Source organism: Chlorocebus sabaeus, chromosome 20, assembly GCF_047675955.1.
Source record: "Chlorocebus sabaeus isolate Y175 chromosome 20, mChlSab1.0.hap1, whole genome shotgun sequence".
Classification (NCBI taxonomy): domain Eukaryota; kingdom Metazoa; phylum Chordata; class Mammalia; order Primates; family Cercopithecidae; genus Chlorocebus; species Chlorocebus sabaeus.
In genome coordinates this window covers 14,853,666-14,863,376 of record NC_132923.1, presented here as the reverse complement: position 1 = coordinate 14,863,376, position 9,711 = coordinate 14,853,666, and the positions used below count along the sequence as shown (strand labels likewise).

At 43.2% G+C, this 9,711-nt stretch overlaps 1 protein-coding gene across 1 annotated transcript in view; it reads left to right on the top strand.

Moving 5' to 3' along the window:
- The first annotated feature begins 4,973 nt into the window (after positions 1–4,973).
- LOC140709472 (uncharacterized) overlaps positions 4,974–9,711 on the top strand; it is a 74,929-nt gene continuing 70,191 nt past the window's right edge. Inside the window, exon 1 of the mRNA XM_073008433.1 lies at positions 4,974–5,276. The gene's annotated coding sequence lies outside the window, so the exon portion shown is untranslated. The remainder of the gene's footprint in view (positions 5,277–9,711) is intronic.

The following is a 9,711-nucleotide window of genomic DNA, read 5'->3' as shown; positions in this document are numbered from 1 at the left end:
AACATTTGTTGATTACTTTTTATGTACTGGGCACTATGCTAATTATGTCACATACATTCATTATCTCATTTTGTCCTCAAAATAATCCCATGAGGAAAGTACTATTAATATCCTCATTTTACAGAAGAAGAAATTGAAGCCCAGAAAGGTTGAGTAACTTGTCCAGAGTCACAAAGTAGCAGAGCCTGTAACTCAATGTCATGTCTGTCTGGGTCTAGAGACCAAGTAAATAAATACCACTAGTAGTACTCCCAATAGTAGTACTCCCCTTATAGGGTGAATTGCAAGGATTAAATGAGATAATGCATGTAAGGCACATGCCTAGCACATAGCACTGCTGTTCTTACTAAATATTATTGTATATTACTAGCTAAAATTTGTATAGCACTTCACTGCTTGTAAAGCTTGTTTACATAGTAACTCGTTGGAAACTGTCTCAGAAAAGTTAAAAGACTTGGCCAAGGTCATTTAGCTTGTAAGCACACTGATATCAGAACCTGAATCTTTCAATTCCAAAACCCAGCCATTTTACCTTGGCTTTTAATCATTGGGGAGTGCTATGTTTTCCTGTAATTTAATTTACTTATTATTAGTAAGAGGTAGCTATTTTCAGATTAGGTGAGTTCTAATCTTGCCAGCCACTAAATTGCTCCTTTATCTTGGTAAATCTTGAAATCTGTTTCTTGATTTTCTGCTTGATTCTCTCCTTTAAGTCAGACAATTTACCTTTCCAGAAATGTGGAGGAGAAGTCTCATTTGTCCTACTCCCACATTCTTTTCCACAGTTAAATATATACATGTAGGTAGATATCAAATTATGAATGGGCTGTAGTTTTTATGTTTATTTTGTAAGTTGGTTGTTTAGAAATCTGAGCATTTTCCCCATGTTTTGAATGAACCTTAAGTCCCATAGGGAACCCACAGGAACCTATTATGAGCCTGTGCCAGATGCAGGAAAAGGGAGAAGGAATATGGAGAATGATGAAGGTCCTTCAATTCATTCTGGGCTGGGCTAGATAAAAGTTTTGAAAGTCTTTGCTTTTCACATCTCCTCACCTCCTATAGCTTGTCTCGTTTCCTAGTGTCCCTTCTCTTTCTACTGCCCTGCACAGCCCCCAAATCAGACCTGCCTTACACCAAGGAGTCTTCCAAGTTCCAAAAGTATCTACCGGCTCCTACTACTTTTTTCCTCTTCTCCCTCTACTCTAAATGGCTGTTTGATATGATCTAGGAATTTGTAGAAAAGTAGGCTAATGAAATAATTCATGCTAAAGTAGGAAAGGCTGACTTCCCTTATCCCTTCCAGAGGTGTTTACATTTTTAAAGGATTATTAATAATGCAAGTGAATTTGTAATCGGTGGGAGCTCTAGCAGTGAAACAAAATAAAGTGAAAAGTGGATATCATGTAGAAGGCATTTTGGAAGAGGTGTGTTGCAATCCGGGTAGAACAGCCCAGATAGGGTCTAATTCTTGTTCCATTCCTTAATGCCACCACCCCCTCCAACACATTTTCACACACATGTGCCAAACACATCTCATCAGTTACCTTGGCTTCTAGGTTTTTTTGTCTTTTTTGTTTTTTGTTTTTGTTTTTTTAGACAGAGTCTTGCTCTGTCGCCCAGGCTGGAGTGCAGTGGTGCAATCTCGGCTCACCGCAAGCTCTGCCTCTTGGGTTCACACCATTCTCCTGTCTCAGCCTCCCCAGCAGCTGGGACTACAGGCAAATGCCGCCACGCCCAGCTAATTTTTACGTATTTTTAGTAGAGATGGGGTTTCACTGTGTTAGCCAGGATGGTCTCGATCTCCTGACCTCGTGATCCACCCGCCTCGGCCTCCCAAAATGCTGGGATTATGGGCATGAGCCACTGCGCCCAGTCTGGTTTCCAGTCTTTCCCTCATCAACCAGATAACTACTAACATGATAGCATTTCAGAACTGGAAAGGGTTTTAGAGCTAATGTCATTAGCTTATTTTATAATTGAGGAAATAGGGTTCAGATAGCAAGGCTTGTGCTCACACACTGGTGAGTATAGAACAAGCACTAGAATGCCAGGTCTTCTGCCTAAGAATCTAGGACATTTTCATCTATACTCCATGCTCAGCATTCATAAGTCTTGTAAAATACACTTAGAAATGCTCATGCATTGACCTTGTTCACATATCCACTTGGAATTTCTTTTTTCTCTTTGGAGTTGGCAGGTGGAAGCCATCAGTGCTGGAGGCAAGATAGTCTGACCTGGTGTTCTTACCAACATGTTCTGGCCTGGAGGCCTGGCATTCTCTGTCCTCTGCCAAGTGGAGGAATTGGAAAACTAAAGGTTGTTTGGGGGCCTGGGCACATGCTTTCTTCTTCATTAACTACTTTCAGGAGATGTCATGAGATTTTAAAATGCATGTGAAAATATTAGGATCATGACTGCCTCTTTCTTCTTTCTCTCATTGAGCATTTGTATTTTCACTCTAACAATCGGAACAAGTTTTTTTGCTGCCGTAGCAGTACAGCTAGTGGTGGCAATCCTGGTCTCTAGAAAGGTAGACCACCTGGGGCCATATCTCAGCCACTACCTCCTGGCTGGATTACCTTAACACGTTACTTCACTTCTGTGCCTCAGCTCCTTCATCTAGAAAATAGAAACACTAATAGTTTACACTGTATGCGGTTGTTTAATATATGGAAATGCTTAATAAATGTTAGTTGTTGCCATCATCATTATCATCAATATCTATGGGCCTTTTTAGTTTGCTTTTTTATTTAAAAAACTTTTTTATACTTAAGAAAAGGAAGCTTTTCTGGTCTTAGCTACCTTTCTCCATTCCCTAGCAATCTGAAAATAGTGCAGTCATTGAAGGTTAAGTCGACCCTTTATGCAATTCTTACCTAGGAGGCCTCATTGTGTATAGTGAGTCACCACCACTTAGAAGTGGACGGTGAGTCAGTAACCTATTAAGGGGAGGTCAGAAGTTCCCCTGGCTCAAAATGAAAGGATTCAAACCTAACCCTGGGGTACAGAAAAAACAGTGTACTTGTATGGCTGACTAGACTTGAAGTGCCATGGACTACCTGGTCTACTCCAGTGAGAAGGCACAATGTGGTGGGTAAATGCTGGGGCTTTAGAATCACACAGACCTCAGTTGGATTTCAGCTCTACCTCTACCTTGCTGTGTGACCTCAGACAAGTTGCTTAACCTCTCTGTGCCTCATTTTTCTATCATCTGTAAATGGAAATGATCTTAACAGAAATTACTTCATGGTATAAATGCATGGGAAAATGCTAAGAATCAAGTAAATACTTTAAAAAAAAGTAATTATTTTCATTATTATCACCACATCATCATCATTAATGGGAGTCGGGACAGACAGTTCAGGGATCAGGGATAATGGAGAACAAATTAAGGGGGAAAATAACAGGAACAAGTCTGTGTCTTTGATGTGGTGAGTTTTAGGTAGTGACACCTCATTTCGCTAGTATTAAGTATGAAAGAAGTCATAATTTATTCTTTACTGCACCCCTACGAAGGAATGAGTGATGTGTGTTCACATAATTTCCATTTTGTAGAGGAAGATTCTGAGGAATAGAGTCAAACAATCTTCATGAAAAAGTACAGATCTGATTTAGCACCAGTTAGGAGCTAAGCTTCCATTCAGATCCTGTTGTATAGGGGTGACTCTTCTGGCCTAGGCAGAGGAGATCTTGTTAGGTCTGTGAGTCCACAGTATCTAAAAATATCAATGTCATATAATCATCCTGTCATTCTTCTTCCTGATGTCAATTGGCCCTCCTGATTTCATGCCATCTGCAAATTTGCACATCCTTTGTGCTCCTTTTTGCTCACATTTTATGCCTTCTTTTACCATCTCATTTACTCTGCATGTTTCAATCTCTCTGGGTTTCCATTTTTCTTCTGTTTTTAATGCAGTGTTGTTTCTGTCTCTCTCTCTCTCTCCACTCCTTTACAGCCCCCACCTCCTCCCTCCACACCAATCAAATTCCTGCTTGTTTCTTGCCATATTCATTATCCTACCTCATTCCCCTCTTATTCCTAGAAAACAGCACACAGACTCACCCTCCCCTCCTCCAACTCTCAGGCCCACCCTCCATAAATTCCAGCAGCCTGGCAATCAGTAACTTTAGCATCACACTTCACAGCTCTCCTAGTTTACACTACTTGTTACTACGCTCCTTGCTACTGCTCTCTAGGGTTTCTGCTAAAAGAAAAAAAAAAAAGCTTCACTTTAAAAATATCCTGGGTACAAGTTGAACCTACAGTTAAGTTTACTCACACATTTACACATTTCATGATTTTATTGTAACTAGTAGCTCAAGTCCATGCTCAATTATGCAGTGAAAGAAGGCTAGATCCTCAGGAAACAATTTTTTCTCCATTGTAAAGAAGAAAAAATCACCTAACCACTCAACAGAAACCCCAGTCCTGGGGCCACCCACCCTCTTATCTCCCTACTCCCCCAATCTCCAGCTAATGGGACTTTGTTTTTTCCTTTGTCGGGTCATTTATTTCACTTTTCCTGGCGCTGAGATGGCCTGAGTCTGTGTATGTGTGCACACGTGTGTGGCCACTGCTGTTCTTCCAAAGGGCTCACCTCTCTTCTGCCATTTTACTAGGACACAGGAGGCGGCTCTCTGCTCTCGCTCTCCCTCTCTCTTTTTCTCCCTGCCCCCAACTCAGCCTGGGCTTTTTCCTGTCTCTTAACTCCACCAGTGCAGCAGCAACTAGCTGAGCTGCTTGAGAGAGAGACAGACAGAGAGAGAGAGAGAGAGAGAGAGAGAGAGAGAGAGAGAGAGAGTGTGTGTGTGTGTGTGTGTCTGCGTGCGCAGCTAGGCCAAGCCTGCGAGCCTGCCTGTCACTGGAGAGTTTTAGTTTGCATTCAGAAGAAAGGAGGAGGGGAGACAAGAGGGGAGGAGGAAAAGGTGGAGGGGGGAGGAGTAGGGGGGGCGTAGAGAAGGGAGGGAGAATGTCTTGTTTGTGGCTTGTCAGCAATTGCTTGAGACAAGCTTCCATGTGTGAAAGCTACTTGGCATGAATGCCTGGGCCGTACCAAGTGTCACCGCAGCAAGAGGGGGAGTCAGAAGAAAAACAGATCAGACCAGAGCAGACAATAGGCCCCTAAAGTGTTCCCCCTAAGTTGCTTTGATGTTGTCCTGGTGTCTTGATACCAGGAGGCCAGGGATTGCAGGAAAAGGGTCTTTTTTGTCTTCATTCACTTTCCCCCCTCAGTTTCTGAAATGATTCTCCAGAATTTCTCCTCATAAAAAAGGTAAGAGCCCTAACAATTCCTTCTTCGGTGGCAGGCTTGTTCGCCTGTGCCTGGAAGTGGGGGTCTCATTCCTGCGCTGCTCTGGAGGAGCACTGGGGTCCTGCGATTGGAGCTCCTGCGTTGCCCCTGGAAGTCTTTCAAGGCGCCCAGGGCTGGGGATGGCCCCTCTTTCGAGGGAACCCCAGTAACACGATCTGTGCCTCTGGGTTGGTGGGGGAGAAGGGGTGGATGGAGAGGGGTGGGAGGAGGGTGTGAGTGTGGGAGGGAAAAGAGAGAGAGAGAGAGGGAGCGAGAGAGAGGGAAGCCTGAAAGAGAGGGAGAGAAGGGCAGAGCCTTCGTTCAGGGAAGCCCCAGCCCAGAGCCCAGGGAGGCCTTGCGGGCTCCAAGCTGTGCATTCTCAGGCTGAGCAAGGGCCGGCCAGGGCTCCGCCGAGTGACTGCAGAGATTGCATCGAGCTTTGTGTGTGCCAGTGTGCCGGTGGGTCTGTGTGTGCATGCGGACTTCCCACACACTGCCCTGGTGTGCCTTGCTGTGAAGGGGAGGCACCCCGATCCTTACCACCCCAGCCCAGACTCTCCGAGGAGGAGCGGCATGGCAGGCAAGAAGGGAGAGCAAGAGAACTCTGCCACAAGACGATCCAGAAACTTTTCCAGTCTCAGGGATTCCTCTGGTCGTAGAGACTGTAGAGTTGTGGGGTGCCCCGTACCTCAGTTTCCCCATCTGTAAAATCAAGGGAGCTGATCAGGGATGCTGTATGCCTCCCTGGGATTGAGCGAAACAGAACAGATCACTGTGTCTGAAACGCGTGGAGAAATCGTCAGCTAGAGATGCTGTGGAATCACAGAGTAGAAGTGTTATCATTATTCTTGATCATCATCATCAGGGTAATAAAACCATCATTAAAGACACCCTGAGACAAATAGACTGAGGAGCATAGATCAAGTGTCTGAGCATTTCTAAGGAAACAAAAAGCCTTGTTCCACCTGTTGGCTTCTGTCCTTTTCTCTTGTGTCTTTTCGTTAGATTTATTGGCCGATTTGTACAGAGAATGGGGTGGGAGGGGTTGGGTTTTCCCCTTTCCTCCTCCTTGTACATATTTTTGTTTTAAAGAAGGTCAATGTAAGATGCTTGAGCGAGAAAATGTGCCTCCTGGTATAGTAGTTTATTCAAGACCTTGTGTTTTCTGGCACTGGCAGGGCATGCAGACACATCTGTAAACTCTACCTTGGAGGTTAAAGATTTTTATTGTGGCTTTTAGAGATTAAATGAGATTTATTTACAATTGCTGTTTATCAGAGAGTAAATATCTCACTGTGTGTGTATGAGGCTAAGAATGTGAAGGCTGTTTACTCGCTGGTGGTTTTGTGGATAAAACCTTTTCCTTTTTGAAGTGACATCTTGAGGGATGGAATAGAGGGCTAAAATCAGTGCCTAACATGCATCTTTAAAATTTTTTTTTGAAGAAAAAAATGTCTGCTTATTTTCTTGAGTTGTGGATTTCCTTTCTTCTGTTCCTACACAGTGATTGTTTAAAGGCTCTCAGTTGTAGCTCTCTCTGAATTCTCTGGGGGAATTCTGCTTTCTTACCTAATTCTAGGTTTTCTGTGACTCTGCTACTTGTCCAAAAAAATCTGTAAAACTCTAGGAGTCTGTGCCTCCTTCCATTCTAACTGCAAATGTTTATCAGACTGACTCCCTGTGATAGCTGGAGGTTGAAGCAAAGGACCAACCCTGGTTGAGAATATTTATGTGCTTCTCACAGAGGCCTGGAAACCTGACTTCTGAGTGTGGGAAAAGCTGAAGGAAAGCCATTAGTTGGCCTGGATCTGGCAAGAAGGTCCCCCTACATTTAATGTTTTATTAAAATAAAGCTGTATTTTATATATATATATATATCTGAAAACTTAATTGTTTTCTACTTTATAGGCAGAGATCTTACCACAGTTGTTCCTGACAAGATTTCAGGGTCCAGATATGTTCCTAAAATGTTAGAATTTAAGGACTGCAAGGAAAAAGAAGTGTTATTCCATTATGTTATAGATGAGGATGTTAAGGTCCAAAAGAGATAAGCACTGATCTGAGGGGCGCAACAAAGCTGTGGTAACATCTAGACCACACCCGGGAGTTCAGAGTACCCGGAGGGTCTTCATGCCACGTACCTTTACCTCACACTCACATTTGATTTTACATACTCCAGCACTTGGCCAACCAAAGAGAGGCACCTTTTGTAGTTCTGCTTGCTGTGCTGGATTACAGCCGCATGCTCTGCCCTGCTCATGTCATCAAATAGCACAAATATGACAAACATGGGTCCACAACATGAATTTGCATAAATTCATTCATGTATTCATTTGTTCATTCAACTAATATTTTGGGGATCTTTACTCTGCAGCAGGCAAACACTGGGCACTGAGGATATAGGAAAGAGAAAGGCGGATATACCCCTGCCCTCAGGGAACTTACAGTCTTGTTGGTATGATCCACATTAACCACATGGTCACACAAACTAGTAATCCTAATATTGATAATACTTATTGAACAGCATGCAAGTATTATGGCGGAGTGCATAGAGTTGCATAAGTTATTGACTCAAAGTGTGTAACTAGACATAAGCTAACTGTTCTCTTTCTCTTTGTGGCTGAGTTCCCCTTGCCCCAGCCAACTTCCGTTCCTCTGGTGTCATTCCTATTCACAGGGAGCCCAGCAATTCCGAAGAGCAGAAAATTCTCCTTCCGTCTCTCATCATCCTTCACTCTCTCTCTTTTTCTCAGCACACAGACCAACAAATAATATCTGCTAATCCCCTACGCTTGTACTGTGAAGTAACTTCACTCTTGTAGTGAGCAGCCTAACATTGCTACCTGGATAATTCATGTTGACTGCGGTTAGTGAGACTCTGATCTCGTTTTACTGATTCCATCGTTCTTCTAGGGCTGGTACTAAACACTCAGCTGCAAGAGTCTCCACCATTATCACTGTCATCTTGGAATTCCAAAGACAATATAATAAAATGACCTTTCCTACCCCTCCCAGCAAGGAAACATATCCTACCCCTCCCAGCAAGGACTCATAAAGGGAAAAAAAATTAAATACCTTTTTAGCAGATCTCTGGTTGTGTTATTAAAATCTGACTGGTTTAGTGATATCAAAGATAGAACCTTTTTTTTTTCTTTCTCTCTCTCTCTCTCTCTTCCTCCTATTTGTGGCCTTTCTTGGAAAGAATATAGTGTCTGGTTGAAATCCCAGTCATTTCCACGGAGGCAGATTTGTGTTAATGCTGGCGTCACCATTTTCTACATCGTGTCTTTCTCTAGTACTCAGCGGAGTTTGTCTTCAGTGTTGCCCATCCATCTTTTTTTTTAAGATTAATTTGATAGTTTTTTTAGAAGGCACACATGCTCACCCACACATAAATCATAGGTTTGATGCCTATACTTTAGGAACCCACACATAATGTGTGGTTAAGCCGTGTCATGAGAAAAATAAGAGTCAGTTCTACATACCCAGCATTGTTACACAGGGATGTGCCCAGCCCACATTGTAGCAACAACCTAAACCGGAGCTTGCCAGCTTGCTGTGGTCTGCATTTGGCACCTGTGGCCAACGCCTCCTCCTCTGAGCGGTATGCACTTCATTTGCAAGTCTTTGATCACTTCCGACATACTCTCCCCCACCCCAAGTGTGTTACTCACCGGGGAGCTGCCTCTTGGGGAGGCAGTCTGAGTTGGCATTGGAAGAGTAATCCAAAAAGAGGAGTAATCCAAGTGGGGAGTTGAGGAGTGAGTAAAACAAGGATCTGGTCAGAGGAAAGATTTAACAGAACTGGAGAGCCAGACAGCAGTGATACAGGTCATCTTTAACTCCGGGGGAAGAAGACTGAAGACTGTTATGACATTTTAAAGGGTGCAATGTGTAGGTACTCTGCATAAATAACAATTCTGGAGTCTCTAGTCCTGCCGAAAGTAAAACCAACACAAGGTGCAGGACATTTCCAAAACTCATTAGTTACAAATATGGCTTTTGCATGGAGCTTTACTAAAGGGGATTTTGTAGTTTTTCTACTCCCAAGAGACATAAATATAAGATGTACAATGGAAATTTTCTCCATTCCTTTTAAACCTTGACGTTTTAATGCACTTTAAAATATCTGCCTAGTTCTCTATTATAACAGCTCTGTGAATTAAATAGTATTGTTATCCTTCTGTTATATTTGAGTAAGGTTATGTGACTCACCCAAGGACTCACAAGAAAATGAGGGGTGAAACTGCTAGCTAATTAAATCTCCCTGTTAGGCCATCTTTGCAAGAGATGAGAAGCAGAGAACAGAGGCAATCACCACGACTTTCAGATTAAAGGTACTGTGTTGACTTGGCATTAAAATAATTGCCTTGGGCCGGGCGCGGTGGCTCACGCCTGTAATCCCAGCACTTTGGGA